The following is a 20571-nucleotide window of genomic DNA, read 5'->3' as shown; positions in this document are numbered from 1 at the left end:
GACCTGAGTTCAGATGTCCCCACCTCAGAAAATTTGGCCTTCCCCAATTGACTCTTCCTAAATTAATACCCCTGTTACTTTCTACTTCCCCAGTGAGCTTTGTTTTTCTTCCCAAAATATCCTCTTTACCTGATGTAATATTATATGCCTACTTTGTGTTTTGTTAGTGAATGAACCCAATATCGGGGAATTCTGAAAGAATGTCCAGCATGGGTCTGGGAGTACATTGAAATCACCAGGACATTTTGATATACACCTTGGTTAAGAACATGGTATAAGGTAGGTACTTCATAGCTTTTGGCATCAGTTGGTCTAGATTAAAATTCCAGTTTGACAAGCATAGGACGTCACAACTGTAGGCCCAATCAGATACACAGTAGTAATAATACCTGTTTCCCAAGGTTATGCAGAAACTACCACCAGGTGATGGATTTGAGACAACTTCCTGAACCAGAAAGTGTTATATAAATATTAGTTACTAGTGCATCATTTCTTCTCTGAAGGTGATCTTATATTTTGAAGAATAAAAATTTTTAATAAGAATAAAATATATTTTTATTAGAACCCCAGACAGTCTTCTCTGAATCAGATCGTTGCTTCTATGTAAACTCTAAATTGTACGTCCATTTCTATCTCTGAAGGCAGTGCAAATGAGAAATGAATCAAATTTGGCCAATACTCATAGCCAATCGAAATAATTCTGTATTCCGAAATTCAGTATTACCACAGCGATTTTGGCAGCACTGCCCCAGTGTGGGCGCGGTGAAGAGCCGACCTCCCGGGGTTGAGAGTCGCTGAACTTCTCTTTGCCCTTCCGGAGTCCAGCTCACCCAGGAAGGTGGAAGCGGCTGGCAGGAGCGCGTGGAGAGGTGGAGGACAGGTGCGGCGGTGAAGGTGCCTCTGGTGGGGAGAGCCGCAGACAGCACTTCTGGGAGCAGCAAGCGGGAAATGTGGCAGTAGCTCTAATCAGAGGAGATTCCAGTGTGGTCCCCGAAGGGGCTGGGTCCTGTGACATAAAACAATCGGTGAACTGAGTTTCCGACTCTCGCGGCCAGCCTGCACCACGCCAAAGAGGTATTACAACAGAAGTGGCAGTGATAGGAATTAATCCTCCAGAGAGCAGATGTGTGGTTGTCTTTTATGATCATCAGGGAAGGACTTCAGAACACACAGGTGGGGACATTTTGTTATTCATATTTACGTAACCAAGGAAATAAATGTTTTACAGATACACTCCTATTTAGAAACACCGCCAGCGGGTTTAATTGGGTCAAGAGTGACACCTAGTGGAAAAACTTTGCTAAGCTCTGTTTTCTATCTCTTCCCCACCCTACCCCATCCGGAAGAGTTGAATTAATTTAGTTTATAAAGTTATTCCACAATATCTCCAAGGGGTCCTAACGCCAATGTCTTTGAAAATTGCACCCCAAATCCTGTAACATCAGGCTCTGTAAGAAATATGGCAAAAGGGGACTAAAAGCCTTGAACTAGTTTTAAAAGTATGAATGAAGAAACTGATAAAGGCGACAGTAAAAAAAAAAAAAAAAAAAAAAAAAAAAATAAATTAGACAAGGCACATTTGAGCAAGGTAAAAAAAAAAAAAAAAACAAAAAAAAAAACGAAAAAACCGTCTGGAAACCCTGCTGAGTGACCTGGCCTCTGGCAATTGGCCCTTGGCTTGGGGTCCAGGAATCCACTCTCGCACGCAATCCAGGAGCTTCTGCAATTCATACTTCCCAACTAAAACTGGAGCAGGGCCATCTGGATGTCATCTTGGGCTTCTATCTCATTTTTTCTCACCCTAAAATCAGAACACATGACTTAACACCAGTTGAACCATAAAACAGAGCCATTGTACTAAAGACTGCTACAAGATATCCAAGATATTCACTTGCTGTAATGACATAGATGTGTATTTGCTCTTTAAGTTCTTTTTTTTTTTAATTTAGAGATCACGTGCATGTAAGCAGGGAGATGGGGCCGAGGGAGAAAGAGAATCCCAAACAGACACCCCACTGAGCACAGAGCTGATGTGAGGTTTGATCTAACAACCCTAATCAGAACCTGAGCCAAAATCATTCAAGAGTCAGACACTTAACGGACTGAGCCACCTAGGCGCCGAGGTGTATTTGCATTTAATGATTTCATATAAGAATTCATTCTACTTCCTAAATGGCTTCTGGTATCATAGTTTGCCTCTCCCCAGAGCTCCACAACTATTTGCAGCTTTTCCGGAGGAGGACTTTACCAGCCCTTCAGTGACATCTCTGTGACCTTCCAGTGCTCTCTGCTTTCTCTTAGTCCTTCATCCCCTCCTGGCCTGATTGCAGCTCTCCAGTTTTTAACCTTTCTCTTCTGCACTCCTCTCGGTCGCCTTCTCATGGGACTCCCACGGGCCCCTGTGCAGGGTTTCCATCCCAGAGTGCTCCCACCCAGCACCTCCATCCCCGGCGCCTCACAATGATTCCTCTGAAACTCACTGAGTAAACATCAATTTGCCATGGAACAGCTCCCACTCCAGGGTCTCCTTTCCACTTAAAGCACACACTTTATGACTCCCATGCCTGGTCTGCACCACGCAGTTGGTTTGCTCTAGAAGCCCCGTTGAGCCTAATGGCATAATTCACTCCTGTTTGTTTAATTGGTTAAATCAGATTAAAATGTGTTTTTGGCAGGGGTATAGTGTGCTCACTTGTGTGTATTTTAATTTTCACACACGCTCTCAACGCTGAGACCCAAAGGCACAGTTTAAAAATTAAAAGTTTACAAAGCCATGCTGATGACAGTCAATGGTAGTGAATAGGCTTTGCAACCAGCAAATACTTAAAATAACTTCAGTTCTCTTGAAGAACTACTGCTCTTCCAGGCCCAAAGATGTATTGCTCCCTTCTTCAAGGTTCCCAAGTGGCTTCACCCAGCACCATCAGGTAACCTTCATGAAAACAAACAGTCCTGGGCCCCATCCCAGAACTCCTGAACTAAAATCTTCCGGTAGAAGTTTTTCCAAAACTCTCAGCCAGCCTCACATATTTTCAGTCCAATGTTAGGATACACTGCTCTGAACCACTGCCCAAAGCTCACAACATTCAGAAAAATCTAGGAAAGCAACTTTTGTCAGTATTTCCCAGTCTAAAGACATGCACACTATCTTGATTTTGGCCATATCCATGAACCACCTACTCTACGACTAATCTGTCTGTAGCTATTAGCTTGCGTTTTTGCATAAATGATTTTCCTTTTTTTAACTTTTAACATGACCATAAAATCATGACTTTGATGTATAGTGCACAATATAATAAATATGCATCATTAAAAATTATTTTAAAATGTTTTTTCCTGCAGCAATATGCATAGTTTGTGTACCAATGGGGTACACCTACCCTACCTGAGAAAACGCTGATGGAAAGAATCTCTGGTCCCACTTTTCCTTACAAAGAGGGCCCTGAGGACAGTTACGAGTAGGGGAGTTTGTATGGTTCCATTCTTTACCCATCCTCTCTTCCCTTTAATCCATAACCAACCAAATCACTGGAAGTGGGGGCCAGGGATCAGTCATTCTAATATAAAACCAGGGGTAGAACCCATCATTACATTTCCCCTCTAAAAGCCATTCTCCCCAGTTGGGAACTCCCAATAACCTCTACTACCTCCATAGGGCTACCTTGTATTTGCTGATAAACAGAGGACTAAAAAGCTACTTAAAGTATTCCCACAAGTACAATTCAGAGCCAAAAGGTTGATGCCTTGACTTCAGAATGCCGGGGAATACCAACCTCCAGGGCTGTCTTGTTCTTGTGCTGGACTGATACTCTTGTACCTTCACAGCAGCAGGCCCTTTTCTTCCTTCTTGTTTTACCCTTTCATTAGTTAAATGACGTATTTTTGGTTTTTTACTGTGAAAACAGATGTTCATAGAAGAAAAATTAGAAAGAAAAGGTAAAACAATGAATTTTGGAACACTGAAAAGAAATAAAATAAAATGGAAAAAAAAAAAAAAGAAGGAAAAGGTAATCTACATAAACATTTTTAAACGTCCATAATGCAAAGATAAGACACTTACTTTTGACCCTTGAGGATATATATATTCCGAACCTTTCCTAGAATGTGTGCCAGGATTATTCACAGATTGATGTGTGCTGAACTCAGTACTAGAAAAGAACAAGGGGTGCTTCTTTTGGCCTCCTTTATTTCGAACCCAGCACTTGATACATTTCAGTTGCAGAGCTGGAAATGGAAGCTAGCTGGCACTAGAAGGCAAAGGCTTACCCCTTCAGGACGGAGGCTGGTGCTGAGTGGAGGAGGTCTGAACTGGGACAGGAGGCTCATTAGGGAGGAGGCCAGTGGTAGTGGGTTCTTCAAAAGGGGAAGACCTATGTCCCACTGCACCCCAGACAGCCTTCAAGTAGTGACTTGGCTTCTCAGAAGGGGGACTGAACCCCAGATTTTTGGCCTTATCCTACAATGTAAGATCTTTGTACCCAGCTTGGTGGAAGAAATGAAGCTGATATCTTAGAAAAAGGGCAATAAGCACCTCGATGGCTCCCACAGAGACCTGAACAGTTGTAGCCCCTCTCTTTGCTGTATACCATGTAAAACTCAGCTGAGATGGAATTTCCAGCCTCTTCTGGTGAGTGGGTGGGGCCCAGTTTATCTCCTTTAGCATGGTTAAAGCCCTTTGGCTGGAGACCCCAAAAAGGGAATTGAGAGGGTTTTTTAGGGCATTTGGGCTCTTTCTGGATATGTTTAAGGAGACATTAGGGCAACGGGGATCAAATCTGGACTGGGTTCTGTCAAAAAGAAAGGAAATTTGGTGATAACTATCTTAATTTTCACCTTAAAAGGAAAAAACTCAAGTGGGGGAGAGTTTAAAAAGAAAGTAGCAGTCATCAGTGTTAGAAAAGATATTTTAGGTTGTAGAGTGGCTTTTTCTTTATCTTGTTCCAAACATGGTCAGAATGGCCTAGTACAGTATTGTTTATATTCTTTAAACATTGTTAACTTCCACTTGGCAACATCATGATCCAGCCACTAGCAGAGCCATTTTTTTACTTTACTGAACACAGGACTATGTAATTTCTTTGGCCAAATTAATATCCATTATATATCTACACAGATTTTTTTTTACAAATATAGGAGTATACTCTACATACTGTTTAAAAATCTATTTTACCTAATAATATATCAGCAAGAGTACTTTGTGACAGTATTCCTGTGTTATTTTAAATGAGATTAATGGGGTTCCATTGTGCAGATAAGCCATACATAGCTAGCTAGTCCCATACTGCTCCACACTAGAATGATTTCCTCCATGCATTTAAGCCTGTGTGTGTGTGTGTGTGTGTGTGTGTGCATGCTTTTGTAATCAGTGCAGTAATGGACATCTCTCTGTATCTAAGATTTTGTGTATATCCACAGTTAGTTCCTTAGGATAAATTTCCACAAGGATGATCACCAAATTTAAGTGGGACCACAGTTCTAAGGCTTTTGGTAATATTGTCAAATTACCCTTAAAAGTTGTACAATGTATACTCTCACAAAGCAGTGTGGGAGAGTGATTTTAGCCCTGTTCCTTCAATGTGCTTTGTAATTTTGCAATTACCTGCTTTTATTGGTTTCACATTTGGTAGATTTATCTACCTCCACGTGAGTTCAGTTGATCTAAACATGTTAGAGAGACCAAACTATCCACTTAATTGCTTCCTGAGTAAGAGTTTTTTTTTTATCACTAGTTAAGTAAACAGTCAAAGGAGATGTCCTATTGATAGTAAATCAAGACTGGTTTCCATACACAGAGGACAGTGTATTAAAGTTAAGGTTTTTGCTGACAGAAGTAGTTCTTTGAGTTGTATCTCGAGCATTTATGATTTCATACTCTATGACATTTCAATAAACATTTGTTGACTCTCTTTTAAACACTGTCTGATCCAATTAGATTCTTCTGGTTGCAAGTGACAGAAAAACTCAATTCTTTTTTTTTTTTTTTAGGATTTTATTTACTTATTTGACAGAGATCACAAGTAGGCAGAGAGGCAGGCAGAGAGAGAAAGTGGGGGTGGGGGTAGCAGGCTCCCTGCTGAGCAGAGGGTCCAATGCGGGGCTGGATCCCAGGACCCTGGGATCATGACCTGAGCAGAAGGCAGAGGCTTTAACCCACTGAGCCACTCAGGTGCCCCAAAAAACTCAACTCTAAATGGCTTAAACCAAAAGCAGAGTGGAATTTATTGACTCACATAACTGAAAACCCTGGAAGACGGTATAGGCACAGGTGTGGCTTCGTCCTGAAATTAAAGGCTGCCACCAGGATACCCCTCTGTTTAGCTGCCTTTGGACTGGCTTGATGCCTAAGCTTTCTGTAGTGGCCTTTGGCAGCCTCAGGCTTTTTGGTGGATTGAAGATCTTTTGCTTTCTTGGGGCACCTGGGCAGTTCTTTCGGTTCAGTAGCTGCCTTGGGCTCAGGTCATGATCTCAGGGTCCTGGGATGGAGCCTCACATAGGGCTCCCCCTCAGCATAGAGTCTGCTTTTTCCTCTCCCTTGGCCCCTCCACCCTGCTCATGCCTGCTCATGCTCACTCTCTCTCTCTCAAATAAATAAAATCTTCAAAAAATACCTTTTGCTTTCTTCACATAAGATATTATGATAAAACCAAATACATAAAATAGAATAAAACAGAACTGCTCATATTGAAACAGGGATGAGAATCCTAAGCCCCATGTATTTCAACCCCTGTCTTCTTCCTCATCCTCTCTGAACCTCCTATAAGGAGCACTGATCACTTTCGAGTAGGGAAGATGTGGCCCCGAGCACATCATGGCTGACTCCAGGACACACAGCCCATGAGGGATAGAGCCAATGGAGCTCAAGTGCCCTTCACCCTGTCCCTCTGTCTTGCTTCCCTCACCTCTGTTTATTTCTCACTGCCATTCTGAGTATTGTGTTTCACTTCTATTTTTGACTTAGCACCTCTGCACCCACCAAAAAAAAAAAAGGTAAACAGAACTAAAAGTCTCGGTTGCCCACCATGCATGTATATGCCCAGCCCTTGTGCCTCCAGCCATAGTGGATCAGCGAGACAGGCTGAGGACCAAGCAGGTTCAAAGGTCCATAGAGCTTCTGTATTCCTCCAAGGCCACTTGAGGTTTTTATTTTAAATCACCAAGATGATGCCAGAAATCAGTGTTTCTCAAGGTATCACCTAAAGACATTGTGGCAACTTCTCTAAGAGCCTCTTAGGGATTCTTGAGTTTAGAAGATATTTTGGGGCAGAGTGCCGGATGAGCGACAGAAGCGAAGGGACCCAAAACAAGAGTCCTAGAGTTCACTGTCCTATGAGAAAGGAAGATCATCAGTTCACCTTTAAGGGATAGAAACATTTTCTTTAGTACACAACTGAAAGTTACAGCCAATATTGAGAAAGAAATGAAAAAGATGACCAAGGTTATGCAAATACAAAAAAGAATATGAAGTGGTTACAAATAAATATTTTAAATAGCAAAATAAATAGAAATAAAATAACAAATGACTCCATCCATGCCTGGTGAGAAGTATAGCCCAAAATATCACCATTATGTTTCATATCACCGTAATGATTTTCCTGTCACCATTATCATCATATCACTATTACATTTCATTTGCTTTCATAGCCAAGAGATAGATATGGAGGACTAATGTAATTCACCAATATATTCTCTTTCTTTCTACCCATCATCCAACTCTTTCTCCCAGTTTTAATTAAAGCTTTTCTTGTGCAGAAGATTTGGGGCATAGAAAAAACTAAGAAAACTAAATTAATACATTTTCCAAATAAAACAAAAGAAAAGGGTAAAGGTCATTGGGACCTTGGTAACATTGAGAGCTCCATATATATAAGATCGTGGGTTAGAACCAATAGATAAATGTCACAGAAGATCAGGAAGGGGGCAAGCCTCTCCTCTGTAAAGAATGAATTTTGAAGGGTCTCAGTAAATATAACTCACCGTTTATATGGAGGAAAAGAGTTTCTATCGAAACTATGCTTCCTATAAAAACCCACATGCAACCTTTTTCATTGTACACTGGTATTCTGCAATTAAAAGCAATATGTAATTTGTTGAAGCTAGAGATGTAGAGTGTCTCCAAATGTTCAAATTATAAAAGGAAAATTTTTTTGTTGAACATAGAAGAAATAGTTAAGAGAAGACTGAGCATGTATGGATATATTCCTTCCAGATCCAGAATCTCTTTGTGAGATTAGTAACATAGAAAATATAGGGGCGCCTGGGTGGCTCAGTGGGTTAAGCCGCTGCCTTCGGCTCAGGTCATGATCTCAGGGTCCTGGGATCGAGTCCCGCATCGGGCTCTCTGCTCAGCAGGGAGCCTGCTTCCCTTCCTCTCTCTCTGCCTGCCTCTCTGCCTACTTGTGATCTCTCTCTCTGTCAAATAAATAAATAAATCTTTAAAAAAAAAAAAAAAGAAAAAAGAAAAAGAAAATATATTAAGCCTCTCATGATTTGTTTATAGAATTTTGAGGTCTAGTTCACAGAGAAATGTGATTGTCAGGAGAAATAAGTTCATTTTTTTTCATTCATTTTTTTTTTTCACCTTTGGGTTTGAATAATCAAAGAAATTAATTCATATCCCCCTGTGACCACTCACTTTATTCTTCACACCTCAGTTTTTGGCCATCTGGTGGCCAAATTATATTGTAATTTTGTGTTTATTCATCCATCTTTCCCACCACCAAACTCAGCAAAGGCAAGGACGGTATCTTACTCATTTAGGATCCCGAAGGTCCTTGGAGAATGCTTGTCCCTCAGTAAATAAAAGGAACAGAGGCAGAAAAGCGATCAAATGAATTGTATCAACACCTCTTCAATGCTTTGATTTGCTGCCATTTTAACCTTTTTTCCAAATTAATAAAAGGCTAAGTATAAATTCCAAAGAAGAATTGGGTCAGATGATTCATAGACCATGGTCAATTAAGAATTAGGACTGTGGAAGAAAGTTCTAGAAACATTGGTTGAAATTGATTTATCCCCAATAACACCTTTTGCTTTTTTCCTCTGCCAATTTTGTGAAAAAGATAATTAAGCCTAAAACGCAGTATTGTCAGGGAAATGGCAGCTGAAGACAAATAGGGTATACCAGAGGAGGGCGCTCTTACCACAGATATTTACAGTTAACATTTTTTGAACGTTTGCCCCACAGCAGGGCCAACAGAGAAAGTACAGCATTCTTTCCTAAGGAGCTCATAATTCTCCCAGCCAAGCAAGGAAAAGGAAAAGCACCAAGGGTAAAAAATTAGAGAAGAATGCCAAAGGTGATGACCACGCTCCCTGGCCACTGCAATCCGGAAGCAGAGCTTTATATGGTTCTCAGAGGACTATTTACCTTCTCCTCACAAAAGCCAAATAAATAAATAAATAAATAAATAAATAAAAGAAGGAAAAGATTAAAAAAAAAAAAAAGCCAAAGAGAAACTACCGCTATGCCAGCCAACCCACATTCTGGCCTGCCTCAACCCCTCCCTCTGTATTGCCTTTCAACTCTTTTTATTTTCCTTCCTGTATTAAAAAAAGTCATTTCATTCTAGGGCTAGGCCAAACCACGTTTGCCAGAAGTCTATAGTGTTAATGATAGTGTTGTACTTTATAGGAGAAAAACAGCCACATACTCCCTGATGCCCCGTGGAGAATGCCTAGGCTTCTGAGCTGTGGAAACAGATGAACCCTATCTCTGTCTTCACGCTTCTTTGGAACAGTTACAGATACAGAACTTTTGGTTTTCCTCCTCCTCTGATACCTATCATTGTACACGATTGATCCAGAGATTGGGAGGAAGGTACCCCATCTCATCCTGTCCCAAAAGCCCGGTCTTTCCCTAGGCCAACCCTGTTTGGGGATTTCATTTGTGTGCTGGTCCAAAAGATGCTCTCCTCCTAGACTATGTATGACTCTACAGTTCCAACTCAATTGTCCCACCCTGGTGTAGGTCCTCTTCATTCCTATGGGCTCCTAGGGGTCTCCCTGCTCCAGTGCTCATCCTCTATCTATCCATCACACTGCACTGGAGTTCCCTTCCTAGAAAAAGAGCTGATGCTTGATTCCTACAGCCTTAACCCATTATTCTTCTCATTGCTTACTCCAGCCAGATTGGCCTATATGTTTTTCCAGGAACATAACTGTGCTGCTGCCTAAGGGCCTTTGTACTTACTGTTCTCTCTGTCTAGAATTATATTCTCCAATACCCACATGATTCAAGTCACCTCATTCAGGGTTTTGCCCAAATATCATGCTTTCCCTGACCATGGGCATCCAAAGCAACTACCTCCCATGTTACACTCTACCTCTTACTTCTCCTTACACTGCTTTATTTTTCTTACAGCATTATGACATTATGTTATATATCTGATTGCTTATTTCTGTCAGCTCCCTGAGGGCAGAGACTTAGTTCTGTCTTGTCCACAACTACATTTACAGTACCTGGCACTTTGGATGTTTCCAATAAATATTTTCTGAATTAATTAATTAAACCATGCCTTTCATCCACTCAGTTCCTTCCTCCATTCCCTCAGGTACACCTCATTCATTCCAAAGTTGAATCAAACCCTCTGGCATGGCTTTCAGGGCTCATGATCTCACTCTCCCCTCCTTTTCTGGCCTTATTTCCTACCACACCTCCCCCACCTGCAGTGGACCCTGAGCTATAGTCAAATCTAGTGATATATCCTCCACTCTCATGGCTGTTCCCCTGTGCTGCTAACTCTGTGCCGTCACCATTTGCTGAAATCCCCCTAATCTCTCAAAAGCCTTCTGACGTGCTGTCTCCCCACAGTGGAGACTTCTCTATTCTCCCCCTCCATCCCAGCCATTGACAATTCTGTCCTTGGTATCAGTTTGTACATCTCTTGGGTTATGTACTGTCTTACACATTATCTCTCCATTTTAACTTTCTCTACCCGTAGACAAAATATCAGAACTGGATATTTTCTCACAGAGAGCGGGGATCTCAACTTCAAATGCCGGCAGAAGCTAGGCACAAAGGGAAATACATGCGAGTATCAGTCTCCTTGGGCTTCTGTAACAGAACACCACAGATGGAGGACTTAAACAACAGAAACTTCCTTTCTTACAGTTCTAGAGGCTGGGAGTCCAAGATGGAGTTCCCATCAGGACTGGTTTCCAGTGCGAGCTCTCTTTGGGTTTACGGACATCTGCCGCCTTCTCCCTGTGTCGGTGTCTTTCCTTTTCTTCTGTAGACACATGGTGAGAGTGAGAGAGAGAGAGAGAGCTCTCTGGTGTCCCTTCCGCTAAGGACATGGGTCCTAACTGCTTGCTTGCTTGCTTGCTTTTTTAAAAAAGATTTTATTTATTTGAGAAAGAGGAGAGACGGTGAGGGAGAAGCAGAAGCAGACTCCCTGCTGAGCAGAGAGCCCGACCTGGGGCTTGATTCCGGGACTCTGGGATCATGTATGACCTGAGCTGAAAGCAGACACTTAACCTACTGAGCCACCCAGGTGCCCATCCTAACTGCTTTCTTAACGGCCCTGTCTCTGCATATAGTCACATTGGGGTTAGAGCTTCAAAATAGGAATTTAGGGAGACACAATTCCATCCATAACAACAGGCCAGATAGGATTTAGGGAAACTGGAGGCAGTGCCCCCACTTATCTGGGACCACTGCCACTCAGCTCTAACACACGATCCCAGGCCTGACATAGAAACCTCATATCCCCTCACTTCAGAATTTGAAAGAAGCTGAAAATCTAGGTCATATGTAGGTGAGAACTCTTCATTTGAAGTTGCCAGTAACTAGTTAAAATGTATGTCTAGCCTATGAGGACAAAACATTTAACAAGGCAGTGTTCTGGACGCCGGTGGAAGAACTGGGCCAATAGCAAAGAAATGCTTCCCTGATATCTGTTTGTGCCATTGTTTGGAGAACTATGAAATGAAGACGACATGGCAGGGGAAAGTCTGATTTCTAACTTACGTAAAGACTGCCTACTGCTCCCCCCATTTTCCATGGTGGTTGTCCACTAACAAATTCGGCTGGCCCTGCCCGCCTCCGTTCCCATCTCCCTGGCCACGCGAACCCGGGCAGACCCTTTCTCAGGTCTGCAGTTAATGCAGGAGAGTGAGAAACTGGAGTTGATTCACAGAAAGCCACCGAAGAGGTGAGAGGTCTGAGAAATAAAGATCAGGGAAGGTGAAAGGAACCAAGGTAATTCCGCTCAGAGGCGAGAGGGTTACAGAGTTCGCCAGCAGTGGTTTTCAAGTATATAAAAGGCTCTTGCCCAGGACAGTAATGAGCTGTTCTCCCTACTGAGAACAGAACAAACAGAAAACAGACTCCAAATGCAACATGGGGATTTGGATATCTCTTTCCCCAACGTAAGCATTTGTAAGGACTTTTGTGTTTGAATGGAACTTCATAGTGGAAAAGTTCTTTTTTTCATTCATTATCTCCCTTTTGGCTGTAACATTCTGTGATTCTTTGAAAGTTCTGTTAGAAAAGGTTGTTCATAACGAGAGACGAGAGAATGAGCCATAAGGTGAAAGAAAGACTTCCATCTAGATACAAGGGTGATGTGACGTTGCTCAATGAAGGGTATTCTATTTCTGTATTTACCTATGAGATTCACTATGCACAAAGAAACAAAAATCCAAATGAACTTAGTAATATGTTCTAGGTCGTAGATGACTATCAACAGCCACATTCTCCCCCTCATATACTTTCCAGTTACATACTAAGACAGCCAGGTTTTCTCCAGGAAATGAGGAGTGATAAAGAAGATATATAAATAAATAGATACACATAAGCAAACACACGACCTGTTCCGTGAGAAGTGCAGAGTCGTGATCCTCCAGGGCTAAGAGGATCTGCCCTTGAAGGACAGCTGGACCTTCCCTAGGGGCCATGGTGGTGACTTGCATTTCCTTAATTTGCTAAGTGAAAGGAAGAGGAGGAGTGAGCTCACGTCTCTCGAAATTTGGCAAACCTGGAGCTACAGTGAACTGGCCTCCAAGGCAGCCCTTGGCAGCACAACAACGTTGATAAAGTCCTGGATGTTTCCTCTGTGCTTCCTCTCCCCTCTGTGGCCCAAAGATCCCTGTCCCCGCACACCTCCACTCACAGCCAGCTCTTTTTGCCCAGTGCATCCACAAACCCCAAAAGCAGCCTGCTCTCTTTCCTCACAGGCTCTCTCTGACGAGGAATTCCTGCCGAAGTTATATGGCTTACTCCTCTTTCGAAGAATGCCCATTGTCACATAAGTCACAGGAATGAATCTGGATGATTTCCCCAATTTCAGATGAGCACATGCCCTCACACAGGTAAAACCTGCCTGCCATGTTTTTTGGCATTCCTCTTTCCTCCTCTTTTTGCCAATTCCCAAGATTTGTTTCTTTACCCCAGTATTGCCCAACTCGATGTTTCTTCTTGGTGGACTTTTAAAGGCACTCTGTATCCTATTTTAAAGAGGACTAGTTTTTAACTAATAAGAGCAAGAATGCCAAAATTAGATCAAAGAGAAGTGTTTTTGTTTTGTTTTGTGTGATAGGACTCTGTCTGAAGGATACAATAAGGAGAAGGGATCCTATTTAATTAGAGCTCATAAATTGTGGCTGGACATCTGGAATCAAGGGTGAGTATACCAGGAATTTGAAAGGCTGACAAGCACAAAGAAGGTATTTGAGTCCATGAATTCAGAATAAGCGAAGGGGCAGCTTATCTCATTGCTAGTGGTTTCTTCCAAAGCTGTTATGCTCAGTGCTACTGGACTCTGCACTGAATTAGCATAAAAATGGGGGGATGAGGACATTGAATCTATTTGTTTTGAGTAGAGATTACACGTTTGAAATTCCGTCACTTAAATTTGGAGCCAGACAACCTGGATTCAAATCCCAGATCTGCCATTTGCTGTGACAACCTGGCCAAAAAATGTCATCTCTAAAATAAGGAGAAGAATACCAGCCTCCAAGGTTGCTGTAAAAATTAATTTATATAAGATACATTATGCCCATGGCAGTTGTTAGCACGTATCTTTTGAGATGTGGTGACTGTTATCATCATTATAGTAATAATTAATGATAATAATAAAACATTTTCACTCCTTGTAGCCTTCTGGAACACACTTCTACAGCTTCCAATCAAACAAACTTACCTTGAAAGTAGACATTAGCAACCTGGAGTATTGCGGCAAAGGCAGCCCTGGAATTGGCTCAGGCATTGTACTTCTAGTATCTTCCGCTGAGGTACAGAAATGTGTTTACTGTATCCTAGGCAACCTCCCTCTTTCTGTCACCCTCCCTCCACCTTCCAGCAAACCTAGTCACCTCTGTCCTGCCCGGTGGCTGCTCCTCTTTTCATCCTCTGTTCTTTAATCAAAACTCTTTTCCTTCCGGACTGCGATGTTCTGTGTGTGTGCTCAGACAAAGGTATCATCAGTTTCCTCCTCAGCCAACTGAAACTGCGCTAGGTACTCAAGAGGTCTTGATAAACGGGAGTTCTCATCCCTCATCTGTGAAGTGAGAGATCTGGACATGGTTACCTCTAAATTCCTGGGATTCCACAGAAATTCATAGCCAGTTGTGAAGCTGATGTATATTTTCGTGCTGACAAGAGAATTTTTTTAACCACCCACACTCCTCCTAGTTGAGACTAATCTCTGGTTGGGAGGTTAAGTGATATTTAAAGATACCCAGAGAAACTGGATCACCCCCAGCCCACACACAAACGCCAGAACAGTATTAAGCTCCTTACCACCCCACTTCTGAATGGTGGCTGGCCCTCACTCTGGACATGAACATGGCTAGAGAATTAAAATTAGGGTTGCCACCTGTTAAGAATGTTTATGGACAGTCCACGGACACGTAGGTCAGCTTCATCCAAGAGGGACCCTTTGATCAGAAGCTGTGACTTTGGGTTATCAAAAGCGTGACAGGCTTCTTGAGCAGACTCTAAGAACAGTCCAGGCACCCCAGGTTTCTGGTAGCATCTACTGGATTCAGGCTGGGGTGATCTCTGGTGACCTGAAGATGGCACTTGAGATTAAGTCAAGTTTAGAATTCAATGGCTGGTCTGTCAAGCAGAGAGGACCATCTATGGGACTGATGGCTCCATAAGGGCCCAGTAATGAAATCATGTGCCTGGGATACGCAGCTGGCAATCATGCTCTTTATGGATCACTTTCAGCAGCAATAAAGATAAAGTGCTTTATAATGTGTTCATCCATTTCAATAGAGTCAGTAGTAATGTTAGAAAGTGTTTTGTATTAAGAAAAGACTGAACTGCATTTGAAAAGGAGAAGTGTGTTTTCTTCACGGGATTATTTTGGAGAACCAAATGAATGTACATGAGATGCTTCATTAAATCATAAGTCAGTTTGGCAGGTGATCCTAATCTGCTCCTGGCAAAAGTGGGAATTGGAGCAATTGAAACAGTAGAAACAAATGAGCTACAGGTGTGCCTTGTTTTGTTTTGGGTCTCATTTGGATTATTATGGGTTACATCAAATATATTTCAAAAAGTTTGTAGTAGATCATCCCAATAAACAGATTTCGAGTTTCTAGGAAGCATCAGACATTTATTTGATGGACACACAAGGGACAAAATACGGTTTCTAGGATGTCCTCCTGGAGACTCAACACCTTCTGAGTAAATCCCCCTATTCCAAAGCTGTTCTCTACCCCCTCTCTTCCACGGGAAGAAGTTAGTCACGTGGAGGGAAACTGGATTCCTACAGTGAGGTGGAAAACACCGAGATAGCTACCCAGACAGAGGCACTCTGCAGGAAAATGTGGCTCTGATCCTTAGAAAGAAAGTAAACCTACAGAGTGCCAAGCTGGGTCCCGAGCCATGAAATCCCACCAATCACCATCTAAAGTGTTTTTCCTACTAAGCTGATCCATGCTTAAAGCTAACACATCATCTTCCTTTTCTTCATCTCCTCAAATAACCCTCTTTTATGAACTAGATTTCTAGTTCATTGATTTAATTAACAAATCTTTATTGAGAACTTAACTACAGGCCAGGGCACTGTGTGAAGGGCAGAGGTAAAAATGAGGGATAGTCCTTGTCTATCTGCCCTCACATTTTACTAACAAACAAGCAAACAAATAGAAAGTAACCAAACAAATGGCTAAACACATAACATATTATTAGATGAGGAAACATAGTAAGAAAAATTAAATAGAGTAAGGGGAAAGGGAGGAACGGAGTAGTCAGAGAAGGCCTTTCTAACACAGGTACATTTTAGGAATCTCTGTGAACCTACAGGAACTTTGCGGGAGAGTAATATTGTCATGTTTTATGTATTGGCTGAAAATACCAATTTTCTAAACTACAAAGGTAAAATAAATGTGTGGAGCGGCAAGATAGGGACTGAAAGTGAGGGAGCAAGCAGGTAGATAACCTGGAGGAGAAGGTTCGGGTTGGAGAAACTGGCAATGGAAAGGCCTTATGTGGGATTTTGCTGGCCTTATTCAGGGAACAGCAAGGACATGTGTGTGGCTGGAGAAAGTGAGCAGGGGGGACAATGGGCAGAAATGGCTCTTTGGGAACTACAGGTGTCTTTTGCTCCTCCCACCCTTTCCTGTATTTGGTTATCTTTTCTAAAGGGTGATTCTCTGAAATCACCCTCCTGCTGCTTCTCTCTGATCTCTCACCCAAATTCAGGCTCCATTCACTTTATGCCTGGATTACTGAAGAGCATGCTAACTGGCCTTCCAAACTCCTGCAGCAGCTTCTATTGCTCTAATCACTTTACTCTAAGCTAGATTAGTCTTCCTAGAGCTTTGCTTTCATCCTGTCTCTTCCTCCCTTGCATAAAAATAGCTTAACGTTACCTATAGGATAAAGCAGCAGCTCCTTAACACACCCCACCTCCATTCCTGCCTCAGTCTGCCCTGAGCTTCATCTTCCTGTATCTCTCTGTTCCCATCTTCTCAACTCTAGTGACCACCACTCATCATGCCATATACCCTTGGTCTTCACTCTCAAGCCTTGAAGCCCAGCCTATGACCACTTTAGCCTATTCTGAGTAACCCATCCCAAAAAAGATCTCCTCCTCTCTTGAACAGCTGGCACACTAAGTCATAAATATATCTCCAACTTACCACTTACTATACAGCAATATATAAGGCCCATAACTTTATTCTCTAGACCTAGCCCCCCTCCACATTAGTCTAAGTTCATTGAGGGTGTGAACCATGTCTTCTACATTCTTTACATCATTTGAATGCCATATATATATATACATATATATATATATATATATATGTATATATACATGCCTCTAAAATCTCATTGTTAAGTAGCAAGGTTTCCAACAAGAAACTCAAGTAGAAATCATTTCACCTTTGAGTGCCTGATGGCCTTGCCAAGCATTGCCCAACGGAACTGAACTGCCTGGACAATATTTTATGTGTGGTCTTTGAAGTTAGCACCTGCCAGGGTCTTTGAAGTCCTATCTTGCAAACTCATAATAATCATAATTAAGTTAAAAATAAGAGATGCAAGAATTCTGTACTCAAATCATATTTCACCTGATTTCAGCAAGATGAGGCACTGGAAGGGAAGGGTGGGTGTGTAGGTAGATGGGAGGGGTTGGGTGGCAAATCATTAACTTTGCCTTTCCTCTTCCCTTTATTCCTGGAGAGCCTGTCTCTGTGTTTACACCATCCATGGGAAGGTTGGGGAGGAGACTGGCTCATAGTGACAGTAGGTAGAGGCCTTACCTGACATGGGAGGCAGAGGCTCCAGGACCCTCCCAGTCTTCCCACCAGCTAAAGCCTGGAATCCCTTTATTATTGGCTAATTTGCAGCTTTCTTCCTTCTCTGTGAACCTGTAGGACTTTTGAGGAAAGCTAATTCTTGAAGCTGTCATGTATATGTGAGGGCAAAGGTTGAAATTTCCTGGCTTATCGGGCCTGGCAGGGCTAAGAGGGGACTGAAGCAAACACCTGCAGTGAACTCCAGCTGCGCAGAGCTGTGCAGTGTGGGCCACTGCTACCAAGCCTTCCGACCTTTCCAAAGAAGCCAAGAAGCCACATCTTTATGTGAAGTCCCCTCCCCCAACTTTTTGACATTGACCACTAACTCTGGCTCGATGCAACACTGTACAGACCAGACCAAACGCACCCACAGGCCAGCAGTGAAACGCATCAGCACGCGTGTCTCAGTTCAGTGCATGGGAGAAGTGAGGGTAGAGCCCGCAGCCACCTGGTCACAAAGGCAGGAGTGAAGGGCAGTGCTTCAAGAGAATCTGAAGGTCTGAGCGTGAGTAGAGCAACTCTGCTAAAGGTAGGCTCTGCAACAACTTGCCTGGGCACCAGCCTGCACAGGAGAGGAAGGGCCCACACAAGGAGCCTCCAGAGGGTTTCTGAGCAGCAGCTTTGGCCACAGCGCATCTACCTCAACTCTACCCCTTGTCCAGGCCCACCATAGGATATTCCCAGGCACATTGAAAAATACATCAGCTATGGCTATGCCAGTATAAAGACAAATAGGAACCAGGCTAGATTAGTATTCTTTTTTTTTTCTTCTGATTTGGAAAGAAATTTAAAACTTTTCTTGGGCCCCTTAAAGTATTGTGGGCCTTGGGCCCTGGCCTCGGGGGCCTATGGGATAAATGTGGCCCTGCCTGCCTCCGGCCCACCAGTGCTTGGACTAAATGCTGAATGAAAACTCTTGGTTACTAGCTTCTGGTGCCCATCACTGTGAATACGACAAATCAATAGTCCTGTTAGGAGATGGCTAGATTATTGTGGACACAAAGCATAAGCCATAAAAGTGGACTATATCAGTTTGAATCCCAGCCCTGTCACTTACCCTCTCTGTGCCTTGATCTCCTCATCCATGAAGCAAGAATAGTAACAGTACTTACCTGAGAATTGCTGTGAAGATTAAATGGGTTAATACATGTAAAAAGCTTAGGAAAGTACCTGGCAAAAGTTGGAAATACGTGTTAGATGTTATTTTGTTCTGTTGTGTTCCCACATCTCACTGGCTTTATGGTTCTGGATATTGATGATGAAAGCATCAAGGGAACATGTTAAAAACTCGTGAAGGACCAACCATTCCCTGGTCTTGAAGACAGCAGATTTACCATAATTTCCTAAAGGTAACTTAACTGCATAAAATTCAAGAGATGGATAAATATCTGTGCAGGCTTGCCTTGGCTAATTTTTAATCATGTGTTGTTTTCCTTCTATCTGCTTCTTGATTTCCCCCATTTGTCTCTAAAAGAAGTTCAAAGTGGAAACTTGAACTTAGAAGCTTAACCATGGATTGTGTTTGACATTCTGAAGAGATACAGTCTTTTAATAAATAAATAGGCCTTGCGTTCACTCAAAGTTGCCTAGCAACTTTCAAAGCACTCAAATATTATACAGTGATAAATGCTATACATTCAAAGCAGCTAAAAGCAAGAGAGAATTTTAGAAAAGTTCATGCCCCTGGGAGGACCCAGAGCACCAGCCTCCCCTGTTGTTCTGGGATAACTATGGACAGTGATTTCTGTTGTCATTCATTGAGTCGTGGAGTGAGAAGGAGGCTCTCAAGTTATCAGCCCGTCCTTCATTTGCTGAGGACACTAAACAGAGAGTTGTTTCCTCAAAGTCACGTTGGATGGTCTCAGGCTCTTTATGTCTAGTCTTGCCACCTGGGTCATCATTTTGCATGCCTTACTTACTCTGAGTGCTTTTGTAGGAATCCATACTTCTAACACTAGAGGTGTTGCAGCTAAAGACGGCTATAGACTTTTGTGCAGATTTTAAATACTTTTGGTGGAAAAGGAAAAACTCCTTGCTAAATGAATGAATGAAAGTTCTTTAAGCTTTCATTTCATGTTTCTTGTGATCCCATTGAATTCCTCACCATTTTACAAAGTAGGAGGAAGAAATAGAGACCTTCATGTATTATATTCTCAGCCTACATGTAGTCCATATGGTTCATAACCACATGTGGAATGAAGTATTTCTATTTCCAACTGTTTATAGATACATTAACATGAGTGTTGTTTGATTTCAAAAGAACTAACAACAATGTATCCAAAGCCACGTGATTTGGTGATTTCCTGAAGACAAGAGTCAGGAAGCTCATGTAGAAATGTGAGCTAATCTGAGCCTGTATCTCTCTCTACATAATTACCTTTAACTGCTCAAACTACAAAAAATATTTATTCTCATCTAATCCAAAGAAATGGCACAACTTCGAATCTCTTAACAACAGCCAAAAACAATATGTTTTTCCAGATTATCACGTCAAAAAATGGGCAGAAGACAGGAACAGACACTTCTTCAAAGAAGACATAGAAATGGCTATCAGACATATGGGCGTCTGGGTGGCTCAGTGGGTTAGGCTGCTGCCTTTGGCTCGGGTTGGGATCTCAGGGTCCTGGGATCGAGTCCCGCATCGGGCTCTCTGCTCGGTGGGGAACCTGCTTCCCTTCCTCTCTCTGCCTGCGTCTCTGCTTACTTGTGATCTCTCTCTGTCAGATAGATAAATAAAATCTTAAAAAAAAAAAATACAACTTTAACTAATGAGAAGTTGTACTGGTCATGCTGAAAGGTGACCTTGAGAAAAACCTATAC

The 20571-nt window shown here is 42.3% G+C and overlaps 1 long non-coding RNA gene across 1 annotated transcript in view; it reads right to left on the bottom strand.

The window, feature by feature from the left end:
• Positions 1 to 571: 571 nt before the first annotated feature.
• The window catches only part of LOC132012147 (uncharacterized), a 44616-nt gene continuing 24616 nt past the window's right edge, over positions 572 to 20571 (bottom strand). Inside the window, exons 3-5 of the long non-coding RNA XR_009402537.1 lie at positions 3774 to 3893; positions 1653 to 1801; positions 572 to 1006 (exon numbers count right to left, since the gene is read on the bottom strand). This is a non-coding gene — a long non-coding RNA (uncharacterized LOC132012147). The remainder of the gene's footprint in view (positions 1007 to 1652; positions 1802 to 3773; positions 3894 to 20571) is intronic.

This window comes from Mustela nigripes, chromosome 2 (genome assembly GCF_022355385.1).
Source record: "Mustela nigripes isolate SB6536 chromosome 2, MUSNIG.SB6536, whole genome shotgun sequence".
Taxonomy (NCBI): domain Eukaryota; kingdom Metazoa; phylum Chordata; class Mammalia; order Carnivora; family Mustelidae; genus Mustela; species Mustela nigripes.
The sequence above is the reverse complement of the archived record's forward strand: the minus strand, read 5'-3'. Positions and strand labels throughout refer to the sequence as shown.